The sequence below is a fragment of the Oncorhynchus keta genome, unplaced genomic scaffold (assembly GCF_023373465.1).
Source record: "Oncorhynchus keta strain PuntledgeMale-10-30-2019 unplaced genomic scaffold, Oket_V2 Un_contig_6108_pilon_pilon, whole genome shotgun sequence".
In the NCBI taxonomy this organism is placed as follows: domain Eukaryota; kingdom Metazoa; phylum Chordata; class Actinopteri; order Salmoniformes; family Salmonidae; genus Oncorhynchus; species Oncorhynchus keta.
Window position 1 is genome coordinate 1 of NW_026288681.1, and position 8436 is coordinate 8436.

Sequence of the window (8436 nt, forward strand, 5' to 3'; positions counted from 1 at the left end):
CGGGACACCGCCTGATGTTAGCTGAGAACGTCAGGGTGTTCCAGGATCACGCCAAGGTTCTTAGCGCTCTGGGAGGAGGACACAATGGAGTTGTCAACCGTAAGAGGCGAGATCATGGAACGGGCAGTCCTTCCCGGAGGAAGAGGAGCTCCGTCTTGCTGAGGTTCAGCTTGAGGTGGTGATCCGTCATCCACACTGATATGTCTGCCAGACATGCAGAGATGCGATTCGCCACCTGGTCATCAGAAGGGGGAAAGGAGAAGATTAATTGTGTGTCGTCTGCATAGCAATGATAGGAGAGACCATGTGAGGTTATGACAGAGCCAAGTGACTTGGTGTATAGCGAGAATAAGAGAGGGCCTAGAACAGAGCCCTGGGGGACACCAGTGGTGAGAGCGTGTGGTGAGGAGACAGATTCTCGCCACGCCACCTGGTAGGAGCGACCTGTCAGGCAGGACGCAATCCAAGCGGCAGTGCGGAGCGCTCCGTGATACAGAGAAGAGCAGTCTCAGTTGAATGACTAGTCTTGAAACCTGACTGATTTGGATCAAGAAGGTCATTCTGAGAGAGATAGCGGGAGAGCTGGCCAAGGACGGCACGCTCAAGAGTTTTGGAGAGAAAAGAGAGAAGGGATACTGGTCTGTAGTTGTTGACATCGGAGGGATCGAGTGTAGGTTTTTTCAGAAGGGGTGCAACTCTCGCTCTCTTGAAGACGGGAGGGACGTAGCCAGCGGTCAGGGATGAGTTGATGAGCGAGGTGAGGTAAGGGAGAAGGTCTCCGGAAATGGTCTGGAGAAGAGAGGAGGGGATAGGGTCAAGCGGGCAGGTTGTTGGGCGGCCGGCCATTCACAAGACGCGAGATTTCATCTGGAGAGAGGGGAGAAAGAGGTCAGAGCATAGGGTAGGGCAGTGTGAGCAGAACCAGCGGTGTCGTTTGACTTAGCAAACGAGGATCGGATGTCGTCGACCTTCTTTTCAAAATGGTTGACGAAGTCATCTGCAGAGAGGAGGAGGGGGAGGATTCAGGAGGGAGGAGAAGGTGGCAAAGAGCTTCCTAGGGTTAGAGGCAGATGCTTGGAATTTAGAATGGTAGAAAGTGGCTTTAGCAGCAGAGACAGAGGAGGAAAATGTAGAGAGGAGGGAGTGAAAGGATGCCAGGTCCGCAGGGGAGGCGAGTTTTCCTCCATTTCCGCCGGCTGCCCGGAGCTCCTGTTCTGTGAGCTCGCAATGAGTCGTCGAGCCACGGAGCGGGAGGGGAGGACCGAGCCGGCCTGGAGGATAGGGGACATAGAGAGTCAAAGGATGCAGAAAGGGAGGAGAGGAGGGTTGAGGAGGCAGAATCAGGAGATAGGTTGGAGAAAGTTTGAGCAGAGGGAAGAGATGATAGGATGGAAGAGGAGAGAGTAGGCTGGGGAGAGAGAGCGAAGGTTGGGACGGCGCGATACCATCCGAGTAGGGGCAGTGTGGGAAGTGTTGGATGAGAGCGAGAGGGAAAAGGATACAAGGTAGTGGTCGGAGACTTGGAGGGGAGTTGCAATGAGGTTAGTGGAAGAACAGCATCTAGTAAAGATGAGGTCAAGCGTATTGCCTGCCTTGTGAGTAGGGGGAAGGTGAGAGGGTGAGGTCAAAAGAGGAGAGGAGTGGAAAGAAGGAGGCAGAGAGGAATGAGTCAAAGGTAGACGGGGAGGTTAAAGTCGCCCAGAACTGTGAGAGGTGAGCCGTCCTCAGGAAAGGAGCTTATCAAGGCATCAAGCTCATTGATGAACTCTCCAAGGGAACCTGGAGGGCGATAAATGATAAGGATGTTAAGCTTGAAAGGGCTGGTAACTGTGACAGCATGGAATTCAAAGGAGGCGATAGACAGATGGGTAAGGGGAGAAAGAGAGAAAGACCACTTGGGAGAGATGAGGATCCCGGTGCCACCACCCCGCTGACCAGAAGCCTCGGGTGTGCGAGAACACGTGGGCGGACGAGGAGAGAGCAGTAGGAGTAGCAGTGTTATCTGTGGTGATCCATGTTTCCGTCAGTGCCAAGAAGTCAAGGGACTGGAGGGAGGCATAGGCTGAGATGAACTCTGCCTTGTTGGCCGCAGATCGGCAGTTCCAGAGGCTACCGGAGACCTGGAACTCCACGTGGGTCGACGCGCTGGGACCACCAGATTAGGTGGCCGCGGCCACGCGGTGTGGGAGCGTTTGTATGGTCTGTGCAGAGAGGAGAGAACAGGGATAGACAGACACATAGTTGACAGGCTACAGAAGAGGCTACGCTAATGCAAGGAGATTGAATGACAAGTGGACTACACGTCTCGAATGTTCAGAAAGTTAAGCTTACGTAGCAAGAATCTTATTGACTAAAATGATTAAAATGATACAGTACTGCTGATGTAGGCTAGCTGGCAGTAGCTGCGTTGTTGACACTACACTAATCAAGTCGTTCCGCTGAGTGTAATAGTTTCTACAGTGCTACTATTCGGGGCCAGCTGGCCAGCTAGCAGTGTTGTTTACGTTACGCCATGCTAAAAGAACGACAATAGCTGGCTAGCTAACCTAGGAAATCGCTCTAGACTACACAATTATCTTTGAAACAAAGACGGCTATGTAGCTAGCTATGTAGCTAGCTACGATCAAACAAATCAAACCGTTGTACTGTAATGAAATGAAATGAAAATGTGATACTACCTGACCGGGTTGTTGAATACTATTCAGTAGACGTTGGCTAGCTGTTAGCTGTTGGCTAGCTAGCAGAGTCTCCTACGTTAAGGACGACAAATAGCTGGCTAGCGAACCTCAGTGAATTAAGATAATCACTCCAAGACTACACACTCTAAACTACACAATTATCTTGAAACAAAGACAGCTATGTAGCTAGCTAACACTAAACTAATCAAGTCGTTCAGTTGAGTGAATAGCACTACAGTGATGCTAATCTGTGGGGCGAATAGCTAGCGTTTGCTAGCTCCTGGGCGAATAGCAGTGAAGGCTACGTTAGGGCGACGAAAAACGATAATTATGCAATTATCTCTGATACAAGGACGGCTATGTAGCTAGCTAAGAAGAAATTGCTAAGATTAGACAAATCAACCGTTGTACTATAATGAAATGTAATGAAAAAGTTATACAACCTGTGGAGCGAAGTGCGAATGCGACCGCTCGCTCCAACCCAGTTTTAAAAAGTGGTTATGTTGACTAGTAGACTGTAGCCTGTATGTTATGGTATAGGTTATGTTGACTAGTAGACTGTAGCCTGTATGTTATGGTATAGGTTATGTTGACTAGTAGACTGTAGCCTGTATGTTATGGTATAGGTTATGTTGACTAGTAGACTGTAGCCTGTATGTTATGGTATAGGTTATGTTGACTAGTAGACTGTAGTCTGTATGTTATGGTATAGGTTATGTTGACTAGTAGACTGTAGCCTGTATGTTATGGTATAGGTTATGTTGACTAGTAGACTGTAGCCTGTATGTTATGGTATAGGTTATGTTGACTAGTAGACTGTAGTCTGTATGTTATGGTATAGGTTATGTTGACTAGTAGACTGTAGCCTGTATGTTATGGTATAGGTTATGTTGACTAGTCGACTGTAGCCTGTATGTTATGGTATAGGTTATGTTGACTAGTAGACTGTAGCCTGTATGTTATGGTATAGGTTATGTTGACTAGTAGACTGTAGCCTGTATGTTATGGTATAGGTTATGTTGACTAGTAGACTGTAGCCTGTATGTTATGGTATAGGTTATGTTGACTAGTAGACTGTAGCCTGTATGTTATGGTATAGGTTATGTTGACTAGTAGACTGTAGCCTGTATGTTATGGTATAGGTTATGTTGACTAGTAGACTGTAGCCTGTATGTTATGGTATAGGTTATGTTGACTAGTAGACTGTAGCCTGTATGTTATGGTATAGGTTATGCTGACTAGTAGACTGTAGCCTGTATGTTATGGTATAGGTTATGTTGACTAGTAGACTGTAGCCTGTATGTTATGGTATAGGTTATGTTGACTAGTAGACTGTAGCCTGTATGTTATGGTATAGGTTATGTTGACTAGTAGACTGTAGCCTGTATGTTATGGTATATAGGTTATGTTGACTAGCAGACTGTAGCCTGTATGTTATGGTATAGGTTATGTTGACTAGTAGGTTATGTTGTTACTCAGTAGACTGTAGCCTGTAGTAGACTGTAGCCTGTATGTTATGGTATAGGTTATGTTGACTAGCAGACTGTAGCCCGTATGTTATGGTATAGGTTATGTTGACTAGTAGACTGTAGCCTGTATGTTATGGTATAGGTTATGTTGACTAGTAGACTGTAGCCTGTATGTTATGGTATAGGTTATGTTGACTAGTAGACTGTAGCCTGTATGTTATGGTATAGGTTATGCTTGAGTCTAGTCCGGAGACACTGTAGCCTGTATGTTATGGTATAGCCCAACAAGACTTTATGTTGATGGCTAGTGTTCCACTGGTAGTCATAAGGTATGTTGCATGGTATAGGTTATGTTGACTAGTAGACTGCAAAGCCTGTATGTGTAAATGTTATGGGTTATGTTGACTAGTAGACTGTAGCCTGTATGTTATGGTATAGGTTATGTTGACTAGTAGACTGTAGCCTGTATGTTATGGTATAGGTTATGTTGACTAGTAGACTGTAGCCTGTATGTTATGGTATAGGTTATGTTGACTAGTAGACTGTAGTCTGTATGTTATGGTATAGGTTATGTTGACTAGTAGACTGTAGCCTGTATGTTATGGTATAGGTTATATTGACTAGTAGACTGTAGCCTGTATGTTATGGTATAGGTTATGTTGACTAGTAGACTGTAGCCTGTATGTTATGGTATAGGTTATGTTGACTAGTAGACTGTAGCCTGTATGTTATGGTATAGGTTATGTTGACTAGTAGACTGTAGCCTGTATGTTATGGTATAGGTTATGTTGACTAGTAGACTGTAGCCTGTATGTTATGGTATAGGTTATGTTGACTAGTAGACTGTAGTCTGTATGTTATGGTATAGGTTATGTTGACTAGTAGACTGTAGCCTGTATGTTATGGTATAGGTTATGTTGACTAGTAGACTGTAGTCTGTATGTTATGGTATAGGTTATGTTGACTAGTAGACTGTAGCCTGTATGTTATGGTATAGGTTATGTTGACTAGTAGACTGTAGCCTGTATGTTATGGTATAGGTTATGTTGACTAGTAGACTGTAGCCTGTATGTTATGGTATAGGTTATGTTGACTAGTAGACTGTAGCCTGTATGTTATGGTATGTGACTAGTAGACTGTAGCCTGTATGTTATGGTATATGTTGACTAGTAGACTGTAGCCTGTATGTTATGGTATAGGTTATGTTGACTAGTAGACTGTAGCCTGTATGTTATGGTATAGGTTATGCTGACTAGTAGACTGTAGCCTGTATGTTTGATAGGTTATGTTGACTAGTAGACTGTAGCCTGTATGTTATGGTATAGGTTATGTTGACTAGTAGACTGTAGCCTGTATGTTATGGTATAGGTTATGTTGACTAGTAGACTGTAGCCTGTATGTTATGGTATAGGTTATGTTGACTAGTAGACTGTAGCCTGTATGTTATGGTATAGGTTATGTTGACTAGCAGACTGTAGCCTGTATGTTATGGTATAGGTTATGCTTGACTAGTCAGACTGTAGCCTGTATTGTTATGGTATAGGTTTATGTTGACTAGTAGACTGTAGCCTGTATGTTATGGTATAGGTTATGTTGACTAGTAGACTGTAGCCTGTATGTTATGGTATAGGTTATGTTGACTAGTAGACTGTAGCCTGTATGTTATGGTATAGGTTATGTTGACTAGTAGACTGTAGCCTGTATGTTATGGTATAGGTTATGTTGACTAGTAGACTGTAGCCTGTATGTTATGGTATAGGTTATGTTGACTAGTAGACTGTAGCCTGTATGTTATGGTATAGGTTATGTTGACTAGTAGACTGTAGCCTTATGTGGACCAGCAGACCACTCTGCATTATGGTGAGAATAGGATTACTAGTAACTGTAGTCTTACTTTATAGGTTGGGGACTAGTAGACTGTAGCCTGTATGTTATGGTATAGGTTATGTTGACTAGTAGACTGTAGCCTGTCAATGTTATGGTATAGGTTATGTTGACTAGTAGACTGTAGCCTGTATGTTATGGTATAGGTTATGTTGACTAGTAGACTGTAGCCTGTATGTTATGGACACAATGGATAGGTTATGTTGACTACATTTCATTTAGGTCCAGGCGACTTCACAAATTGGTGCATACACCTTATGACAACCGGGTTGACCCTAGTAGACTGTAGCCTGTATGTTGTCGTGGTATAGGTTATGTTGACTAGTGGTAGACTGTAGCCTGTATGTTATGGTATAGGTTATGTTGACTAGTAGCCTGTAGCCTGTATAGGTTATGAGTGGGAAGGAACAGTAGGTTATGTTTAATGGCACAGGCAGGGAGACTACGGAGATGACAAGTGTAGACCAGCCTGTATGTTATGGTATAGGTGATGTTGTTGAGAACGTAGTCCAGACCGTAGTCTGTATGTTATGGTATAGGTTATGTTGAGCCAGTAGACTGTAGCCTGTATGTTATGGTATAGGTTATGTTGACTAGTAGACTGTAGTCTGTATGTTATGGTATAGGTTATGTTGACTAGTAGACTGTAGCCTGTATGTTATGGTATAGGTTATGTTGACTAGTAGACTGTAGCCTGTATGTTATGGTATAGGTTATGTTGACTAGTAGACTGTAGCCTGTATGTTATGGTATAGGTTATGTTGACTAGTAGACTGTAGCCTGTATGTTATGGTATAGGTTATGTTGACTAGTAGACTGTAGCCTGTATGTTATGGTATAGGTTATGTTGACTAGTACTGTGGTATAGGTTATGTTGACTAGTAGACTGTAGCCTGTATGTTATGGTATAGGTTATGTTGACTAGTAGACTGTAGCCTGTATGTTATGGTATAGGTTATGTTGACTAGTAGACTAGTAGTAGCCTGTATGTTATGGTATAGGTTATGTTGACTAGTAGACTGTAGCCTGTAGTCTGTATGTTATGGTATAGGTTATGTTGACTAGTAGACTGTAGCCTGTATGTTATGGTATAGGTTATGTTGACTAGTAGACTGTAGCCTGTATGTTATGGTATAGGTTATGTTGACTATAGACTGTAGCCTGTATGTTATATAGGTTATGTTGACTAGTAGACTGTTATGTTATGGTATAGGTTATGTTGACCAGACTGTAGCCTGTATGTTATGGTATAGGTTATGTTGACTAGTAGACTGTAGCCTGTATGTTATGGTATAGGTTATGTTGACTAGTAGACTGTAGCCTGTATGTTATGGTATAGGTTATGTTGACTAGTAGACTGTAGCCTGTATGTTATGGTATAGGTTATGTTGACTAGTAGACTGTAGCCTGTATGTTATGGTATAGGTTATGTTGACTAGTAGACTGTAGCCTGTATGTTATGGTATAGGTTATGTTGACTAGTAGACTGTAGCCTGTATGTTATGGTATAGGTTATGTTGACTAGCAGATCAGCCTGTATGTTATGGTATAGGTTATGTTGACTAGTAGACTGTAGCCTGTATGTTATGGTATAGGTTATGTTGACTAGTAGACTGTAGCCTGTATGTTATGGTATAGGTTATGTTGACTAGTAGACTGTAGCCTGTATGTTATGGTATAGGTTATGTTGACTAGTAGACTGTAGCCTGTATGTTATGGTATAGGTTATGTTGACTAGTAGACTGTAGCCTGTATGTTATGGTATAGGTTATGTTGACTAGTAGACTGTAGCCTGTATGTTATGGTATAGGTTATGTTGACTAGCAGACTGTAGCCTGTATGTTATGGTATAGGTTATGTTGACTAGTAGACTGTAGCCTGTATGTTATGGTATAGGTTATGTTGACTAGTAGACTGTAGCCTGTATGTTATGGTATAGGTTATGTTGACTAGTAGATGTAGCCTGTATGTTATGGTATAGGGTTATGTTGACTAGTGAACCGTAGCCTGTATGTTATGGTATAGGTTATGTTATGGCATAGGTTGGTGCTGACTAGCAGACTGTAGCCTGTATGTTATGGTATAGGTTATGTTGACTAGTAGACTGTAGCCTGTATGTTATATAGGTTATGTTACTAGTAGACTGAGCCTGTGTTATGGTATAGGTTATGTTGACTAGTAGACTGTAGCCTGTATGTTATGGTATATGTTATGTTGACTAGTAGACTGTAGCCTGTATGTTATGGTATAGGTTATGTTGACTAGTAGACTGTAGCCTGTATGTTATGGTATAGGTTATGTTGACTAGTAGACTGTAGTCTGTATGTTATGGTATAGGTTATGTTGACTAGTAGACTGTAGCCTGTATGTTATGGTATAGGTGGACTAGTAGACTGTAGTCTGTA

At 42.7% G+C, this 8436-nt stretch overlaps 1 long non-coding RNA gene across 1 annotated transcript; it reads left to right on the forward strand.

Annotated features, from left to right (window-relative positions):
* Positions 1 to 3181: 3181 nt before the first annotated feature.
* LOC127925697 (uncharacterized) lies at positions 3182 to 8400 on the forward strand. Its single transcript, XR_008121961.1, has 4 exons — positions 3182 to 3519; positions 4758 to 5187; positions 6615 to 6829; positions 8283 to 8400. It is a non-coding gene; the product is annotated as an uncharacterized LOC127925697 (long non-coding RNA).
* Positions 8401 to 8436: the final 36 nt, after the last annotated feature.